The sequence below is a fragment of the Podarcis muralis genome, chromosome 2 (genome assembly GCF_964188315.1).
Source record: "Podarcis muralis chromosome 2, rPodMur119.hap1.1, whole genome shotgun sequence".
Taxonomy (NCBI): Eukaryota; Metazoa; Chordata; class Lepidosauria; order Squamata; family Lacertidae; genus Podarcis; species Podarcis muralis.
Window position 1 is genome coordinate 67,679,746 of NC_135656.1, and position 18,158 is coordinate 67,697,903.

General features: G+C 45.3%; 1 protein-coding gene across 1 annotated transcript in view; it reads right to left on the minus strand.

Moving 5' to 3' along the window:
* RNF44 (ring finger protein 44) overlaps window positions 1-17,845 on the minus strand; it is a 60,957-nt gene extending 43,112 nt beyond the window's left edge. Inside the window, exon 1 of the mRNA XM_028718428.2 lies at window positions 17,705-17,845. The gene's annotated coding sequence lies outside the window, so the exon portion shown is untranslated. The remainder of the gene's footprint in view (window positions 1-17,704) is intronic.
* Between the last annotated feature and the right edge of the window lie 313 nt (window positions 17,846-18,158).

Below are 18,158 nucleotides of genomic sequence, written 5' to 3' on the forward strand. Positions count from 1 at the left end.
AGCCAATCTAATGGTGCAAGTTTTCTGCAGTGAGAAATCCTTCATAATTATATATTGAAAAACTTTGTACAGCAGAAAGCTTGTTGCTGTTGTAAGGGTCCCCCAAATCAAGAACAAAAATAAGTGATGTGTTTTATGTATTATACACTTTCCTATGGTCAGAAGATGGAAAACCATGTTTTGCATTGAGCAATATGTTAATATGAGAACATAAGAAATTATAAAGTGCTCAGGGTAAAAAGGCTTTTAAAAAGCTGTATGTTGGTATAAAATGGTTAGTGACAGGATAAAACATAACTGTGATACATTGGGTGCTATTCCACTATGTTTTACTTGGAGTAGAGCTATTGAAATTAATGAACTTAACTTATTCATGTTTGTTCATTTTAATGGGTGTACTCTGAACAAAAACCCATTATATTATACTAGACGCACAATAGGCCTGCAATCTCTCCTCTCTCTCTCTCTCTCTCTCTCTCTCTCACACACACACACACACACAAAATCACTGCATGTATTTTGGAAGTCACCCTGGTCAGCAATGAGTACTTCTGCCAAGTTACCTCTATGGCTTTTTTATAATGGTGCATCTCACGGACAAACCAGTCACAATGTTAAATGTGTGTAGATCTGCTTTTAATTACAGTGGTACCTTGGGTTAAGTACTTAATTCATTCCGGAGGTGTGTTCTTAACCTGAAACTGTTCTTAACCTGAAGCACCACTTTAGCTAATGGGGCCTCCCGCTGTCGCCGCGCCGCCGGAGCACAATTTCTGTTCTTATCCTGAAGCAAAGTTCTTAACCTGAAGCACTATTTCTGAGTTAGCGGATGGAGTCTGTAACCTGAAGCGTATGTAACCCGAGGTACCACTGTATTTGTAGAGCGGTCACAGGGTGGGGATGTCCATCAGGACTGGGACTGCAATGCAAGGATGGGAAAGTCTTTAACTCTCCCCCCATCATGTGCCACTGAAACTCATCCCATTATACAGTGAGGAAGATACCCATGAGAAAGCTCACACCCAGGGCCAAGAGCAGCTTCAGGGTCTCAGCCCTGGGAGAGGAAGTGTTTAGCTCTCCTCCTTGTACCTCACAGTCTTCCAGCTCTGATCAGAGCCATTTACCTAATATTAAAAGGACAAAAACCAGGCACATTAAATGCTGCCACATATCCAGTGTAATGCCTAGCTTGGCCCTCAAAATTTTCCACCCAGCAATAGAGCATTCTGACTTACTTAACAAGTGGCAGTTTGAACTCGTTTTTGAAAAGTTCCTAACCCTACCACATCTTTTTATGTAACTGTGCGAAGGGGCCCAAGAAGGAAGAAGCCAGACGACAAGAGGTCATGGATGTGTTTCAGAGTTTGTGGTAATTTCCCCCTCATTAATTTCCTCTTAATTAAATGTGAATGCTGGTATGCAGCAAGATTTATAAGCGTAGAGGAGTTTTCAGTGTTCTTTTAGCATTTTCAAATAAACAAGTATGATCTGGTAAAATATGCCTTGGGCCATTCATGTGTACATCGTTTCTTGCCTGTCTGGGAACCCTCCCCACTTTTATCCCCAAATTTACTGGGGGGATGTGGGGGAGAGGGGTGAAAAGAAAGCCTGTGGTAAGGACCATAGCCACCATTAGCCAGGGTGAGACAGCCCAACTCAGGCAGAAAATTTGGGAGTTATAACAAAAGGGGGGCCAGCAAATTGTCAATTCCTCTGGTTCGCAGCCAACAAAACTGTCCCATTCACACAAGGACATCCTGCAAATGGAACTTGGTTGGCTACAGCTCTTAATTTACTGCATTTTTATCCCGTTTGGGATTTTCTGCCTCAGGTATCAAAATGTCTTGGGCTGACTCCAGCTGTGTCAGGCAGCCACCAGCACTGCTGCTTCTAGTGCAGACGGTCTAGCAACCTCCCACTATTCAAACCGCAGGCTGTAAACAATTTAAGCTTGCCCTCACTAATCCCCTTCTGCTGCCCAGGAGCCAGTCTATGCCACCGCCTCCTCATTTTTTCAAAGCAAGGCTAAGTCTATGCCACAAGTACCAAAGGGCAGCGACAGTGTTGGGTTTTAAAGCCAACAGGGCTGGGGGACCATATTCAGCTCAAGGGGTGCATTCCCTTGCGTGGATAAGACCAGGGACAACAGCAGACAGAACAGTGGAAGCAGTGCCTTTGTACAGTAGGCGAGACTGCAGCCACACAAGAACCAGAAGTCTCTATACATACTTCAGTCTTTCATGCAGGCAAGCAAGAGGGATCAAGAGTTCAAGGACACATTCCAACCAGGCAAAAGCATTCAAGAAGGATGTAGAGCAGGGCTGGAGAAGGGTATGGGGTGGAGGGCAGAGAGAGATCCCTGGAGGGCCACATTCAGTCCCTGTGCCTGAGCTTCCCCATGCCTTCCTTTAGAATAAACTAGACACACATCCATATGAATTCTCTCTTTGTTGCAGGAGCAATGCTGCCATCAGAATCTGTAAAAATAGGAGGAAGGGGGGGGGGTTGCCTTTGAGAAAACAAATGTGGCGTTGAGGTGTCTTAGCAACTAAGACGTTCATTTTGTTCAACCAAAAAGGATTCTTCTTAGCAAAACCAGAAGGGAAGTCAAATCTAAGAAACCTACACCTAGTTGTTACAGAGGTGGTCAACTTCAGACAGGAGGTTGGAGTTTACATGGGTAAATTGGCTATTGGGGTCTGGGAAGCTCCCTGCATATGGGTGGTAGACTTGTAAATCTGGGGAACTGGGTTCCCGTCTCCGCTCCTCCACATGCAGCTGCTGGGTGACCTTGGGCCAGTCACACTTCTTTGAAGTCTCTCAGCCCCACTCACCTCACAGAGTGTTTGTTGTGGGGGAGGAAGGGAAAGGAGAATGTTAGCCGCTTTGAGACTCCTTAAAGGGAGTGAAAGGCGGGATATCAAATCCAAACTCTTCTTCTTCTTCTTCTTCTTCATCTAAGCAGCTCACAACTAGAAGTCTGAAATGGTACATACCAGACAGGTCTAGCACCTCTGTGAGAAATACAACAGTGTTGCAAGCAGGGTTGAAGCAGAATCTTAGGCATATATCCTGCATACTCTACTTCCATTGTGTGCACTGAAGACAACCAGGAATCTCCAAAAGGGGTGTTGCCCCCCCCTTAAAACTGCCATACAATATGAGCAAATTTCCCCCATGACCATTCAGAAATATGGAGAGAAAGAGAGAGCTCCCACAATCACTATTTTTATCCTTGCTGCATTCCCCATAGGATGAATAGGCAAGATCTGTTAGGGGAGGGAGGTATTTAAATGTTATGCAATTGAGTGACTTCAAAAATTCATCAAAACATAGAAGCCGCAGTTGTCTCCCAACAGGAAAGATAACTGAAAATGCAATATATACTTTTAAAAAGGGCGATTAATGTATTACTTTGCATGATTTGGAGAAGAGGAAGAGAAAGAAGACTTAGGAACATATTAGATGTCAGCTTCTGTCAGCTTCTTAAGAACAACCTAATTTCACTAGAACATGTAGACAGCATGTACCCTTCTACTTTGTGAGCTTTGGAAGAAGACAACCACTACTACTTAAAATGTATATAGCACTTTTCATAAGAATTTAAACTGTTTCACATCATTGTATTAATACTTGGAGCAGCTGGGTGAAAAAGGCCAGCGTTACTGCCCATGTCTTACTAATGCAAGCCTTGGCTAAGGAAAGTGGCTTGCATCCTACACACAAGATGATGCACGGAGATACTTAAACAAAAAATAATAATTAATGCAGTAAGTTCCTGGTTATAATAGCTAATTAACATCATGAGCATTTCATCTCCAACACCACTCATGTGGTTTGTTGGTTTTGTAGAAAGTATTTCCATTTGTTTGATATGTTTTGATAACCACAACAGTGAATGGCTTGTGAGGAGAGTTCCCACAGATTTGCTTTGTTTTATTTTTAGAAATGTTCTCCTAGAACATACACTGATAACAAGGAAACAGGTGGCCACATTCCACATAAAATGGGCTCAACTATGAATATAGTTCATAGTTCAGGCTTGGCACTAAACCATGATGTAACATTAAAACTCTCTCTTCCTTCAGTAGGGTCACAAAGGGTTCAGAAGCCTGTTTCAAACCAGAGTTTGGATTTAGGTCCAAATCTTGAACTATGGTCAATCTTAACTGCTGTCAGCTGGAAAAAGCCTGCTTCATAAACTATGGATTGACATTGGCTTACTTCATAGGTAAGAGCATGGATAGGCAAACTAAGGCCCGGGAGCCGGATCCAGCCCAATCGCCTTCTAAATCAGGTCTGTGGACAGTCCAGGAATCAGTGTGTTTTTACATGAGTAGAATGTGTCATTTTATTTCAAATGCATCTCTGGGTTATTTGTGGAGCCTGCCTGGTGTTTTTACATGAGTAGAATGTGTGCTTTTATTTAAAATGCATCTATGGGTTATTTGTGGGGCATAGGAATTTGTTCATTCCCCCCCCCCCCATATAGTCTGGCCCACCACATGGTCTGAGGGACAGTGGACCGGCCCCCTGCTGAAAAGGTTTGCTGACCCCTGGGTAAGATTAACCAACTTTGCCATGTTAAGATGACACTGCAAGCTCTGGAGAATCTAAATGGGAAGTACAAGTTTCTGAACTTATCCTCATGGCAAAAGGAAGAGGATGCAAGTCCAAAGCTTGCCGAGGCTCAGTGTCACCGCTTGCTGAGGATTCTCCTGAAGACCTTTGTTATGCCAACAGGCTCATGCAGCTGTTTACATTTTTTTCAGTAGCCAGTCATTTCAATGCCCATTTTACAGCGTTTCCCACTGTGTTTTATTGTACACCGCCATGATATTTTGTATGTGTTGGCAGTATATAAATACTTTTGAAAATATAAATATATATTAGGGACAGCAATGTTGCTGCACACCACGCAGCAAAAGTGGGTATCATGGATTTTTACCTAAATAACAATAATTACAGAGATATGGCCCGTTCCCTCTGAGCAACTTGAAAAAGATTGTCCCTAAAAGCTAGCGCTTAACTACAGAAAGGGTGAGACCCACTTGACGTTCACTACTGTCAGACCTAAGCAAGGTTGTCACCTGGCCAGTTTGAGACCTCGAGTCAGAGTATGGAAAGAATTGCAATGCTAGGGGCAGTACCTGCCACAGATGGAGGTGATACCAAGGTGTATGAACTACAGAAGTAACAAGATTGAGACTATTTCTAAATATGTAAATGCCAGTACATAAGGACATAAGAAAATGCTTCAGTACCAACAGCCAGCTCACAAAGCTATTCATAGGAAAAGCTTTCAGTCATTATCATCTGTGCAGGAGCTGTAACACCTTCATTTTTGCAGACACCTTTTCACCTATCACAAAAAAGCAAACTCACTTTTGAACCCCAATATGCTTAAACATGACTGTTAAACAGACTTATTATTTCATTCATGCTATTGTACAAAAGTGTATTCTAAGTAGCTTACAAAACAAAGACTATGATATATCTAGATTAAATACAAAAGCCTGAAAAACACTAAAGTACAAAATCGGCTATTAACAACTAAGGCATTAAATAACAAAAGACAGGCAGCAAACTTCAGATAGTCTGGATCCTGGTGATGTGATAACTGGGCAAAATGCACATTTTGGATGGGGTCTTGCTCTTTCCTGAAAGAGCAGGTTTCTGGGTGCTCCCAAATTCACCTTTTCTTCTAGAGGTCAAGCTGACCTCAGTAACTAGGAGTGCCTTTTATCACCTTTGATTGATAAAACAGCTATGGCCATTTATGGACCATGGCAACCTACTACTGTCATCCATGCACTGATAACCTCCTGGCTGGATTACTGCAATGCACTGTGTGTGGGACAGCCTTAAGGTTGGTCCAGAAGCTGCAGCTGGTACAAAATGCAGCAGCTTGACTGTTCACAAGAGGTTGTCACCATATTACCCAACTCTTGAAAGATTTGCACAGGCTGCTAATTAGCTTCTGGGTCAAGTTCAAGGTGTTGGTTTTGATGTACAAAGCCCTACACAGCCTAGGACCAAGATACCTGAAAGATCATCTCACCACTTGTGTGCCCAATAGATCACTACGCTCTGCAAGCAGGAGCCTCCTGCAGATACCATCTTATCAAGAGGTCCATTCTGCATAATATAGGATTATTATGCCTTTCGTTTTGTGGCACCTTCCCTTTGGACTTCCCTCCCCTTGAGGAATATGATACAACTACAATCTCTGTTGTCTTTTTCTAGTGCCTGCTGAAGACCTTCCTCTTGCAACAAATCTTTTAAGCCAAGATCTTCCCCAGTCTTCATCTGTACTGGAATAGTTTGGATTCCTTTGGGAGAATGGTTGGGATATAACAACATAAATAAATAAAATAACCCCAGAAAATTGCATACAGCAATCAGTTTACAAAGCTGGAGTACATACTCAGCCTCTCTTAACAAAAAACACAACTAGTCTACACACAGCAATGGGAACTCTCCTTATGTCCTTTTATGCCACATTCATGTTTTTTGGGCTCATCACAGTATCGGTGTGGTTTAAACTTGGTCCCAAATTCAGTACTATTTGTGTCCGCAGAAGTTTTGGGGTGATCATACTGCTTAGTTTCCAATTGGAAAGCTTCCTGCTGAATTCCTATAATTTTTCATGCCACAGATGTTTCAGGGTTGGGTGGTTTTTTGGGGGTGGAGAGAGGTTATCCACCCTCTCTCTATAGCACTATAGCTCAATAAGTGTCCCCCTTCCAGATGCCAATAATGTGTAACATTAGGGAAACATCACAGAATAAAGTTGAACAATGTATGGACAGTCTAGTATAAACCTACAGTTAAAGCACTATTGTTGCACAATACGCCCTCAAAAAACCCACCAAACCCACAGTGCCAGACAAGCAGATTTTTCTTAAGAGGATAAGAAGTGCCTTGCTAGATCAAATCAAGGTCTACCTAGACTAGCATTATTTGCAAGCATCCTGGCAATCAGGCACTAGCTGATCCACCAAAGAAAACCAGATCCATCTTCCATGCCAATCAAAGAATTGTAGAGTTGGAAGGGACCCTAAGGATCATCGAGTCCAGGCATGGCCAAACTTGGCCCTCCAGATATTTTGGGACTACAACTCCCATCATCCCTAGCTAACAGGACCAGTGGTCAGGGATGATGAGAATTGTAGTCCCAGAACATCTGGAGAGCCAAGTTTGGCCATGCCTGATCTAGTCTAACCCCCTGCAATGCAGGAATATGCAACTGTCCCATACAGGGATTGAACCTACAACCTTGGAGTTATTAGCACCATTCTCTGACCAACTGAGCTATCCAGCATCCTAATATATATCAGTTTTCAGGAATCCACTGTTAACGAACTGAGCAGACTCCCCTCTTCCCATAGCAATTATACAAACACTCTGTAAAGCAAGAATATGCATCTCAGTTTCCTCAGAAGCTGGAAACAGAAGTCACTCAGTTCCTACTTTCCCTGAACACAACCTCCTTAGGAGACCATCTGCTGCTGCAGACATGTGCCACTTCCCATGACCCAGGTATAAGGCCAGTTCAGCAAAAGGATTAGACTGCTTGGATTCCATCAGCATTTCTTAAGAATTCTCTTATCTAACATGGATTGTATTTAAGCTCTGAGTTCACAGAGGAAATGTTCAGCCCAATCTCTCCCTTACTTCAGCAAAAAAACAATTTATACCAGAACCGCTCCATGGTCAAAAATATTTTATAGGTCCTAATTAAATGCAGGTGGTGGGAAATTGTCTTTATTTTTGCCCTCAAACATGGAGGTCTCCTCCTCCTGTTCCTATGTGTCATGCAAGTCAACATTTATCCAATGCATTTTATTGCTTGATAATAAACAAACAAACAAACAGACAATAATAATAATCATTTATTATTTATACCCCACCCATCTGGCTGGGCTTCCCCAGGCACTCTGGGCAGCTTCCAACAAAATATTAAAAGACAGTAATCCATCAAACATTAAAAGCTTTCCTAAACAGGGCTGCCTTCAGATGTCTTCTAAAAGTCTGGTAGTTGTTGTTCTCTTTGACATCTGGTGGGAGGGCGTTGCACAGGGTGGGTGCCACTACCAAGAAGACCCTCTGCCTGGTTCCCTGTAACCTGGCTTCTGGCAGTGAGGGAACTGCCAGAAGGCCCTCGGCGCTGGACCTCAGTGTCAGGGTAGAACAATGGGGGTGGAGACGCTCCTTCAGGTATACTGGACCAAGGCCATTTAGGGCTTTAAAGGTCTTTGAATTGTGCTTGGAAACGCCTGAAGACTTATCAAGTCACTACATAGTGCGGGGACTATAAAAGGAAAACCAATCCTCGGGTTTTACATCAGAAGGACCTTCCAATAGATAACCTAGATGCTTTGTGGCAAGCAGAGTCCTTAAAGGAATACAGAAGAGGTACCCCAAGTTGGGCTGCATAAATTCTGTGCAGGCACAGGGAAACCTATGTGATACAGAGCACAAAATTCCAGCTTTTTAAAAAATAGGTAAGTCAAAAGACAAACCTTGGGGACGGCAAGGATAGATTTGAAAAGGAGGTGGGAAAACCTAGCGTAAGAACAATTGAGAAGTTGATTGCTAGTTCCCTGTTCAAAACACATCTTAATCAGTAAATGTAACAAGCAAGGAAAGTTTATATGCCCCTGAACCCTATTATCATGTATCCCCATGACTGGGAGACTAAGCTCTTCAAGACTGACAGTGATTTGCTCCAATCAAAAATGTTCTTGCACAGCTTGCATTAATTGTGTGATGACTACAGATGACAATTACAAATAAGGAAGTGAGGGGAGGGGATCCCATAAGCATTGGGCAGCTTCAAAGCATTCTCCTGGAGGTTTGGGTAAGTTCTAACTTGACATTTCTGCATGCCTCTTCAGTCTCCCATGAACAGGAGAAGTGGGACAAATTAAACAAAATATAATGTAAATGTGCTCAATATTATTTTCCTTATGCAGCTTGCAGGGTTTGGGCTTTTTCTACATGAAATCTGGGAAACCTTGCCACATAATTATTATTTTTTTAAGTGCACACAGCCTTCACATTTAAAAAGGAGAAAAGTGTAAACATTTATCCTGGAACTCTTGCAGTTCACTAGTTTAATAGAGGATCCTGCCTATGCCAAGTAGTTCTTATTCCAGCAAAGCAGTGGGATGTGTCAGAATAACTAAGGAAATAAGAAAACTGCCTTTCATTAGTCAAGGCCCAGTGCAAACAGGGTGGCATCTGCTGGTGTTATTTGCCAAGCACATGGGCTCATGGTAGCCAGCATATCTCAACAGCAACCATCCACGTTTCTAGGCTTCTTTAACCATCCCACACTCATCGCTCTTCCAACGGGTTCATAAAACGGGGCTAATCGAATCTCTCTTAAAAACTCCCTTCCACTTAATACCAAGAAATCCACCGTCTCATCCTGCACTGCACCCTCCTCTCTCGTTAGCAAGGCTTTGGGCTTTACTGCCCAATCAATTCCCTGCAGTGGGGCAGCATCTGTCACAGGCAAAGGGAACAAGGCAGTCTCAAGGAGCAAGCATTGCCCCTGCACAAGCCTCAGATCCTCCTCCCCTCCCCTGCTCTTGTTTGTTATTACACGTTGCCTGAAAATGGGAGCCATAAACCATGTCGTTCAGCAGCAGCTGCTGAAGGGAGCGTCACTTCTACCGCCATTTTTTACAAGCCAGATTTAGTGCCCAATGAAAGGGGAGACTGTGCCATTTATCCTTTTATCAGACTTCAGCATTAAAGGGGTGGGGAATACCAAAGCAACAAGCTCCACCACCACCACCACCTCCTCGGCTAAAGCAAGTTGTGCTCTAACAAGTAGGGAACACGTAACCCCCTCCCCAGATCAGCCACTGACAACCTCATGCCCGCCAGATGTTATGGACTACAGCCATGCTGGCTGGGGCTGAAGCAAGTTGGGATTCCAAAACATTTGGAGAGCACCAGGTTGGCAAATGCTGTAATTGATGAATGATGAATGGGGTCATAAGCTATACATGGAATGGTGCATGGGGGTGAACCGTGAATCCAGACACTTCCTCCAATTGCATCTGGAATATTTAAATGTGAACTCTAAATATGCCACACCCCATCACTTTTCTGTAGGTGGCTGGAGGGATCATATGAGTATGGTCTGCTCACATGAACTCAAGTTCATATGGCAAGGTTTGTGCACAGTGGAGTGGATATATAAGCCAAAGGCTCACTCCCCTCCAAGCCCCATCTCATGTATAAGTTACCGTATTTTTCGCTCTATAAGACACATCAGACTATAAGACGCACCTAGTTTTTGGAGGAGGAAAACAAGAGAAAAAAATCTGAATCTCAGAAGCCAGAACAACAAGAGGGATCACTGCTTTCGCTGCGCAGCGATCCCTCTTGTTGTTCTGGCTTATGGGATAGCTGCGCAGCCTGCATTCGCTCCATAAGACGCACACACATTTCCCCTTACTTTTTAGGAGGAGAAAAAGTGAGTCTTATAGAGCAAAAAATACGGCATAGCCAGGCCATCTGTAACCCAACGCCAACATGGACTATCAATACAGTTGCTCAGAAGCTACAATACTAGTCTGCTCTTCTCATAGGAACAGTGGGATACAAATGTAGCAAATAAATTAAGTTTAACCAGCCTTCCCAGACCTGGTGTCCTTCAGATATTTTGTACTACAACTCCCATAATCCTGGACCACTGGCCACAGGTGACTGAGGCTGATGAGACTTGTAGCCCAAAACTAAAGAGCACCAGGTGGGAAAAGACTGATCTACCTAATAGCGTAATATATTAAGGCTCTTTCTCCCACATCCTTTGTAGTCAGACACCTAGCAGCAAGGGGCTTCTCCAGACACTTGTATTATTAGCCCTCACTCCCGTTAAGAAAGCACTTTCCTTTGACAAGTGCATATACCACACCTTCGCCCAGGTAATTTAAATAAGGCCAGAGCACAAAGGCTATTGTTGGCTACCTTCACATGCTCCCAAACTGCTGGAAAGCCAAACCTGGAGGGGCACAGCAAATGCAGCTAAGGAACAAACTGTGCCTGACTATTGGGAAAGAAGGGACAATAAAGTTGACATCATGGTACACAGCAACTAGCACTAGATGGGAGGATAGGAGGGGAAGAAGGGAGTGCAGCGTAGGGGACAGTTTTCCTGGCACTTAAACTCACTGACACAGCATTGCTGTGGGCATGCAAATAAGGCTTAGGAGAGCTAGGCCCATGGGGACTGGGTGCACATCCTGTACAGGATGTGATGTGTACATGCTGTACTGGCACATGCCAAATGAAGGGGAGAAACTCAAGATGAATGCACACTCACCTGCCAGTTCAAACCAGCCTTCTAGACAGGCAGGCCCTGAGAAAATACCGAGTGCATTTGCACAGACTATCTGAAATATTGAACACCTTGCAGAGTGCTGACATGACAAGTGTGCTAGCTTCTTTCCATATTGTGCCACATTTGTTGTGCATGACAAAGTTCAGAAGGGACGTGGTCTCTCTCGGGACAGAAGAGGATGAAGAAGCTATGGTCCCTCCAGAGATTGTTGGACTCCCATCAGCCTCAGCCCGAATGGTCAGTGGTCAAGGATTATGGAACTGGAGTCCAACAGCCTCAGGAGAATCAAAGGTTGACCATCCCTGTGCCATAACCACTAAGCACTCTCCACAGCCCGCATTGTGGGTAGAGGCTGAGGGTGGCATACAAGGGGCCCATATGGCTGCCAACACTGAAAGGATGCAGTCTATCGTGAAAACAACAAAAGCCACAGCTATGCTGTTAAGAAGGAGCATTTCTGAAATATCCCTATCAAGCCGGTGCAACAGGAGGCTCAGCTCTGTTTGGCATTTCCTCCAAGAGGTCTCCTGTTAGGCTGTGCAGTAAAGTTCTCACAGCTCTTTCCATTCACTGCCTCTCCCATCAGGACTGGCAACAGAGATGAGAATTGCAGGCAATTCTATCAGGTGTCTCCTGGGAACTACGGTAAGCAACCTACAATCTTGAACCAGGCTGAAGCAAATCATTCCCCATTCAGTTACCGTGCCAGCAGTCACCCCACAGTTGTTCTAAATCATGCCTGGATTTCCCCTGTCCATTCCACAACCTCTCCGGCAAAATTGAACTTCATATCTGTTTCTTCCAACAAAGGCTTCCTTAAGGCTTTCCACAACTTCGGAAGACTGGTAGACACATATACACACAAGACACCAAGAGAGGCCTGTTACACTTTTAAAGACCAACAACTTTATTGTGGTATAAACTTCTGTGGGCTGCAGTCCACTTCATTCAATGCATAAAGTTTTCTTTTTAAGGAGACAGAAAAATAAGAATTACTTTTTAAGCTAAAAACCAGGAGCAAACCATAACAGAAGGTCCAGATTCCAACTTTGATGGGCGGCATCCTGAAATCAAGCGGCCAAAGATGACATATAATAAAGCTCAGGGAGAGGCAGTGGGTGCTATTTGTATTTTAGCTTCTGCTATGAACCCAGGCTTATGATTTTAATTGTGATGTGCCTAATTACCCACATAGCACTACAAAGCCACCAGAACCCAGAACACTCACCCTCTGACAAAGTGCAGAGCTGCAGCTGCTTTCCCTATTTTGCTTGACTGGCAGTGGGGTCAGATGACAAAACATTTCTTCCTAAGTTCTCTGTTACAGTAGTGTAAAGCACATTTGCACTAAGGTACTTGAGAGCAAAGCATAAATCTATTCCTCATCTCCACCTAGAGAGCCATAAAGGTATTGCTTGCAAACGGTCAGTACTTTCTGGGATGGATCTAGGGCCATGACCAATCATTTGCTCCATGATATGGGGGTAACCGGCTGGTTTGTTACCCCATGGCAATGAACAGTGGCAGCACATTGCTCTCATGTCATTTGATTGCTAGTCAGGAAAAAGCAGCATCTCTGTTGAGCAAAGGCAATTGCCAAGTTGCCGTGGGGCAACAGATTCCCACTGTGTTAAGCAATAGAGCAATAGGGCTAGCCTTAGAAGGGGATGAATTCCTCAGGTAAGGTCTCCATACTTTGTGGGCATTACCTTAGCCTGGTATGTTGTGAGTGGGAAAGAATTCAGAACGTGGTGGGTATTGTGGGAGGGAGGTAGAATGCCATACAGACAGGTACAAAATATGAGCTGCTCTATGGTAAGGATTTTCCCAGTAGTGATGTATGGAAGTGAGAGCTGGACCATAAAGAAGGCTGATGGCCGAAGAATTGATGCGTTTGAATTATGGTGCTGGAGGAGACTCCTGAGAGTCCCATGGACTGCAAGAAGATCAAACCTATCCATTCTTAAGGAAATCAGCCTTGAGTGCTCACTGGAAGGACAGATCCTGAAGCTGAGACTCCAATACTTTGGCCACCTCATGAGAAGAAAAGACTCCCTGGAAAAGACCCTGATGTTGGGAAAGATGGAGGGCACAAGGAGAAGGGGACGACAGAGGACGAGATGGTTGGATAGTGTTCTCAAAGCTACCAGCATGAGTTTGACCAAACTGTGGGAGGCAGTGGAAGATAGGAGTGCCTGGCGTGCTCTGGTCCATGGGGTCACGAAGAGTCGGATACGACTAAACAACAACAACATGGTACAGATGGAAGGGCCATCAATCAACAGATGCCAACAGATACACCAACCAACTCCTGGTCCACGTTCCAGGCCATAACTTAACTGCTCATGTATTTTCACTGAAATAAATGTAGAATTAGTACTTCAAACAACAGATTCTACATCATGTATATCCCTGAAGAGTTATGATATAGGACTTGCTAATATAAACCAGGTATTGTTAGACTACCACTCGCCTCAGCCTCAGGCAGCATGACATATATAATCAGGGATGGTGGGAGTTACAAGCCCCATTCTTGATCTAAACAAACAACAATAGGCTCAAGATAGGAAACCTTTTAGCACTTTCTTATGATCTGTATCTTTAGTATCACAGGGTGGATAAGAGGGGGAGGAAAGGACTGAGTGTAGGCATTTGACATTTTCTTGATGCTGACAAAACTTCTTGCAATGCGCTTAGCTAAATCTAGAACAGTTTGTGTGGTACTGTTTGTGTGGAAAGTCTGTTTGTTGGCCTACCTTCTGCACTGTGTGTGGCCACTTAGGAAATTTATAAGATCAAGCAAGCCCCAAAATATAGACTTGGCCTTTTGTATGTGCAAGTAAGACCAAAGTCATTATTATGTCAAGACCTCTCTATCACACAGCTAGTTTTCAAGGCAGGATTTTTTAATACACATGATTCAGAGCTGCCCTCTATGCAGTCATTTCATCTAAGAGTTGCTTATTTTTAAAAGAATTTTTTTTCAAAATAATATTTGTTCAAGCATCAAAAGCATCTTATTTACAGATCACTTCCTAGCCAAAATTCTTGGAACTGTTGATAACATGCTACCATGTCAAACCACAATCATTAAAGAGTAAAATCCAACAAAAGAGATATGATTATTATTTTTTCCCTTTAGAAGTGCAACAACTGATACTAACTCAGGATGAGACCCAGCCAGGCAAACATTCTCTGGAAAAAATATTATTGTTGTTGTTGCATGTTTTGCATAGTACTATGCCAGCTCTATAGCAGTATTTTGCTGTTCAACTTGTTTTATTTATTTAAAAGTTTATATATCCTGCCTCTTTTTCTAAACAAAGCGAACACGCAGCAACAACCAGAATGGCTAGCAAACATAAAACAATGAAAGCACTCAACAACCATCACAGTGGCCCACAAACCCAATTTGCCAAACCCCCCAAAAGTCTTGATAGAAAAGGCTGGTTTTCACTAATGTCAAAAGCACAGCCATTAACAAGCCAGACATTCCCCGCCCCTACAGAAGACATTGCCCAACAAAGGTGCCACAACAGGTTAAGACACTACCAAACTAGAGGGAGGGTGAAAGCCACACATTTATCTAAGCATGTGAGGAGATGCACACAGGAAAAGCCAATCCTTAACATTTGGGGGGGAAAGCACAAATCAAAACCAATTTACTTCTCTTTTGTAGGTTTACCTATGTGCTCACTTTGTCACTGAGATATATGAAGTGGAATAAGACTAAGTGAGCTCTGACCCACAAAAGACTTGCGTCACAATAAGTTTGTTAGTCTTTATGATGTCTCAGGAGTCTCTGTTCATTTTGCTGCAATGGATTAACCCAGCTACTCCTCTGCAAATTCTCGTAAAATATGGCAAGGACTCACTGCTGCCAAATGATGCACAACCGAACAACAGAGAAATATTGAACAAACCACTTTACTGTCACGAGGGGAATTTCAACCAGTATGCCTTTGGCTTTTCCACAGCATGCTCAACTTTCTATCTAGTACAGGGATGGGGAACCTGCAGCCCTCCAGGTGTTGCTGGACTACAGTTTCCTGACCATTGGTCCCTGATGGCTGGACTGGTGGGAGCTGCAGTCCAACAACATATGGAGGGGCACAGATTAGCCACCCAATTCTAGGATGCCCAGTCCTCCATTAGTATCTTGCCACTAGTCTTCTTGTGTCATATCAAAACTTACACAGTTCTACTATTCCCATTTTTATCTCTTCCATATTTTCTCAAAGCCTGACACAAGTCACCATACGAGGTGGGGGGGGGGGGCGGGGAACAAAGTACAGAATTGGAATTGGGTAAGCACAAGAGGGGATCCTCTTTCCTAAAACACAGCAATGATAACCGTCTTTGTAATTGCAACGTATGATTCTGTGCCAACCAACTCCTTGGTGATTTATTCGTGGGGGGGGGGGGGGACTGCAATTGCTAGTCACATTCTGCTCCTTTTTTTTTTTGCATGCATGCATGCATGCATGCACAGTTTATTTTAAAAAAAACCACAGAGAGCAGTGCTATATATATTCGAAAAATAATAACAAGAAGAACATTAAATGAGAGATTTTGGTACAGCCTCCTGATTATGCACCTGAGCTGATCTGTACCATTTTCCTGTTACCTTAGCTTCAGTATAGGAGTGAAGAGCTGAGATACTTATTTAAGGATAGGACTTTGCCAAAGCCATTACTGCTGCTTTCACTGGGAGAAATAGTGGGTTAAAGAGCCCAGCACCTGGTATGCTAGTGAATCAGTGAGCAAGGCCAATGTTGCTGACCCTTCAGCCCTTGCTCAGTTGAAAATATGGCCCCCATTAAAAAAACAAAAAACAGTTGCCAACCAGGAATCTATAAAATACAACAGCAACCACCTTGAACTACAAATCCCATCATGCAACAGCTCTCGCTCTTTGCCAGAAGAATAGAATATGATATTCTGTTAACTTGTGCCTTCATGTTAAGAAAAGCTACATCTTATATGATGCAGTACAGAAGGAAGGCATTTGCACGTTTGCCAGTATCCAAGAGGAAAAGGGGGTGGGGAGGCAGAGCCAAACGTTTCTCAAAGTCCAGAAGAGACTTCATTGCATCAGTTCATTAGTGTTAACATAGACAAAGGTACCAAATGCGCACAGCCCTGACCTCATAAGTCACTCTAACAGCGTATAAATAAATGAAAGACGTGTCTGTAAGGGAGTCCTTCCCTGCGGTGTTTTACAATCTACTACACACACATACAGGGTGGTAGTGTACAAAAACTTTACTGGCACCGATCCCCACCCCCTGCCCAACCCCAGTAGTCACGCCAAGAGTTCACACTTACTGAAAAGCCTTCTAAGTGATCCCAATGAGATCTGCAGCCTCCTGGCCAAGCAATGCATTGCGTTAAATCGGTAAAGTGGGTGGTGGTGGGAATTTCACAGTGGCGGTCCATGCCACGCCCAACACAACAGGCCCCTTGAGTGCGCTTGACATTACTGGGTCGCCCAACACCATATCCAGGCGCGACTAATCGCCCCTCCTCCGTCGCCCAAATGACCAAGGCAGGTCTCCGCCGCCACTCCAGGCCCCGGCGCAACTCCAGGCGGTCCCTACGCCCTCCCTAAACACAACAGCCCTTCCGCTAGGCAGCCACGACGTTCCCGCTGCTCCCCCGGCCTAGACGCTGCAACAAGCAACAGCCTCTCCTGCAGCCAGGGGATCTGCAAAGGACATCTCCAGGGATCTTAAGTAATCGGCCAATGCATGCGTTCGGAGGGGGGTGGAGGTGGAGAGGGAAGGCGACGACACAGCCCCATAATTCTCTCGCTGTATGTCCCGATCCGTCCCCCCAGAACAAAGGAGCCTGCTGCCCTCCGGCTCCCTAGCAGCCTACGCTGCACAATACTCAAGCGCCAGAGGCAAGCCGCCCCGGGAATGGGGGAACGCCCTCCTCTCTTCGCCCCCCAACAAACCCCCGCGGAAAGGAACTGCTCCCTACATCACCCCTGCAAGCGGGACCCGCCCTTCAGGCCCCCATCGCCGGGGTAAGAGCGCCCGCGGCTCCCGATCCGGTTCTGCCTAGGGCTCGGCTCTCCCGCTTCCACACCCCCGGTTACAAGGGGAGAGAGAGCGCGCGTTCACACGCACACGCACACACCGGCTCCGTCCATTCCGCCGCTCCCCGGTGCAAGCGGCTCCTGCAGTTACCTCCGCTTCCTCCCGCAGCCTCCGCCTCCCAGCTGCCTCATCCCCGGCCAGCCGCCTGCCTCTCCCGGCGAGGATTGCGAAAGAAGCCCGCGAATCACCGCCGGCCTTGCAGGTGCAGAGCGCCCGCCCCGCTTGACCGCCCGCTTACCTGACGGCACCCGAGCCTCCTCTCCCCCGCCGCCGACTCAGCCACCTCGCATAGCCGGGCGCTGGGAGCCCCGCGGGCTCAGTCCTCCTCCTCGGAGGTCCCGGCTCGGGCCCGTCCTCTCGGATCCGCCTCCTGCTCGCCACCGCGCGCCTCGGCTTCCCAGCCCCTTCCCCCCAGACAGCTCCCCCGATGGAACCGGCCGCTGTGCTCAGCTCGTCGAAGAGGAGGAGGAGGAGAAGCGGCAGCGAGGGCAGCAGCAGCAGCAGCCTCCCCCTCCCGAGGAAGTGGGCTCGTCCGCAGCGGTCTCCATCTGCACCTACGGGCAAGGGAGAGGGAGAGAAGCTCGGGTAGAAGACCGTATTGCTCCTAAAAGCCTCGGTCCCTCGGCGCCTCCGGAGGGCTTCCGACGGCTGCGCCCGTAATGCGCCAAAAGCACGCGCCTCTCGATCTGCGG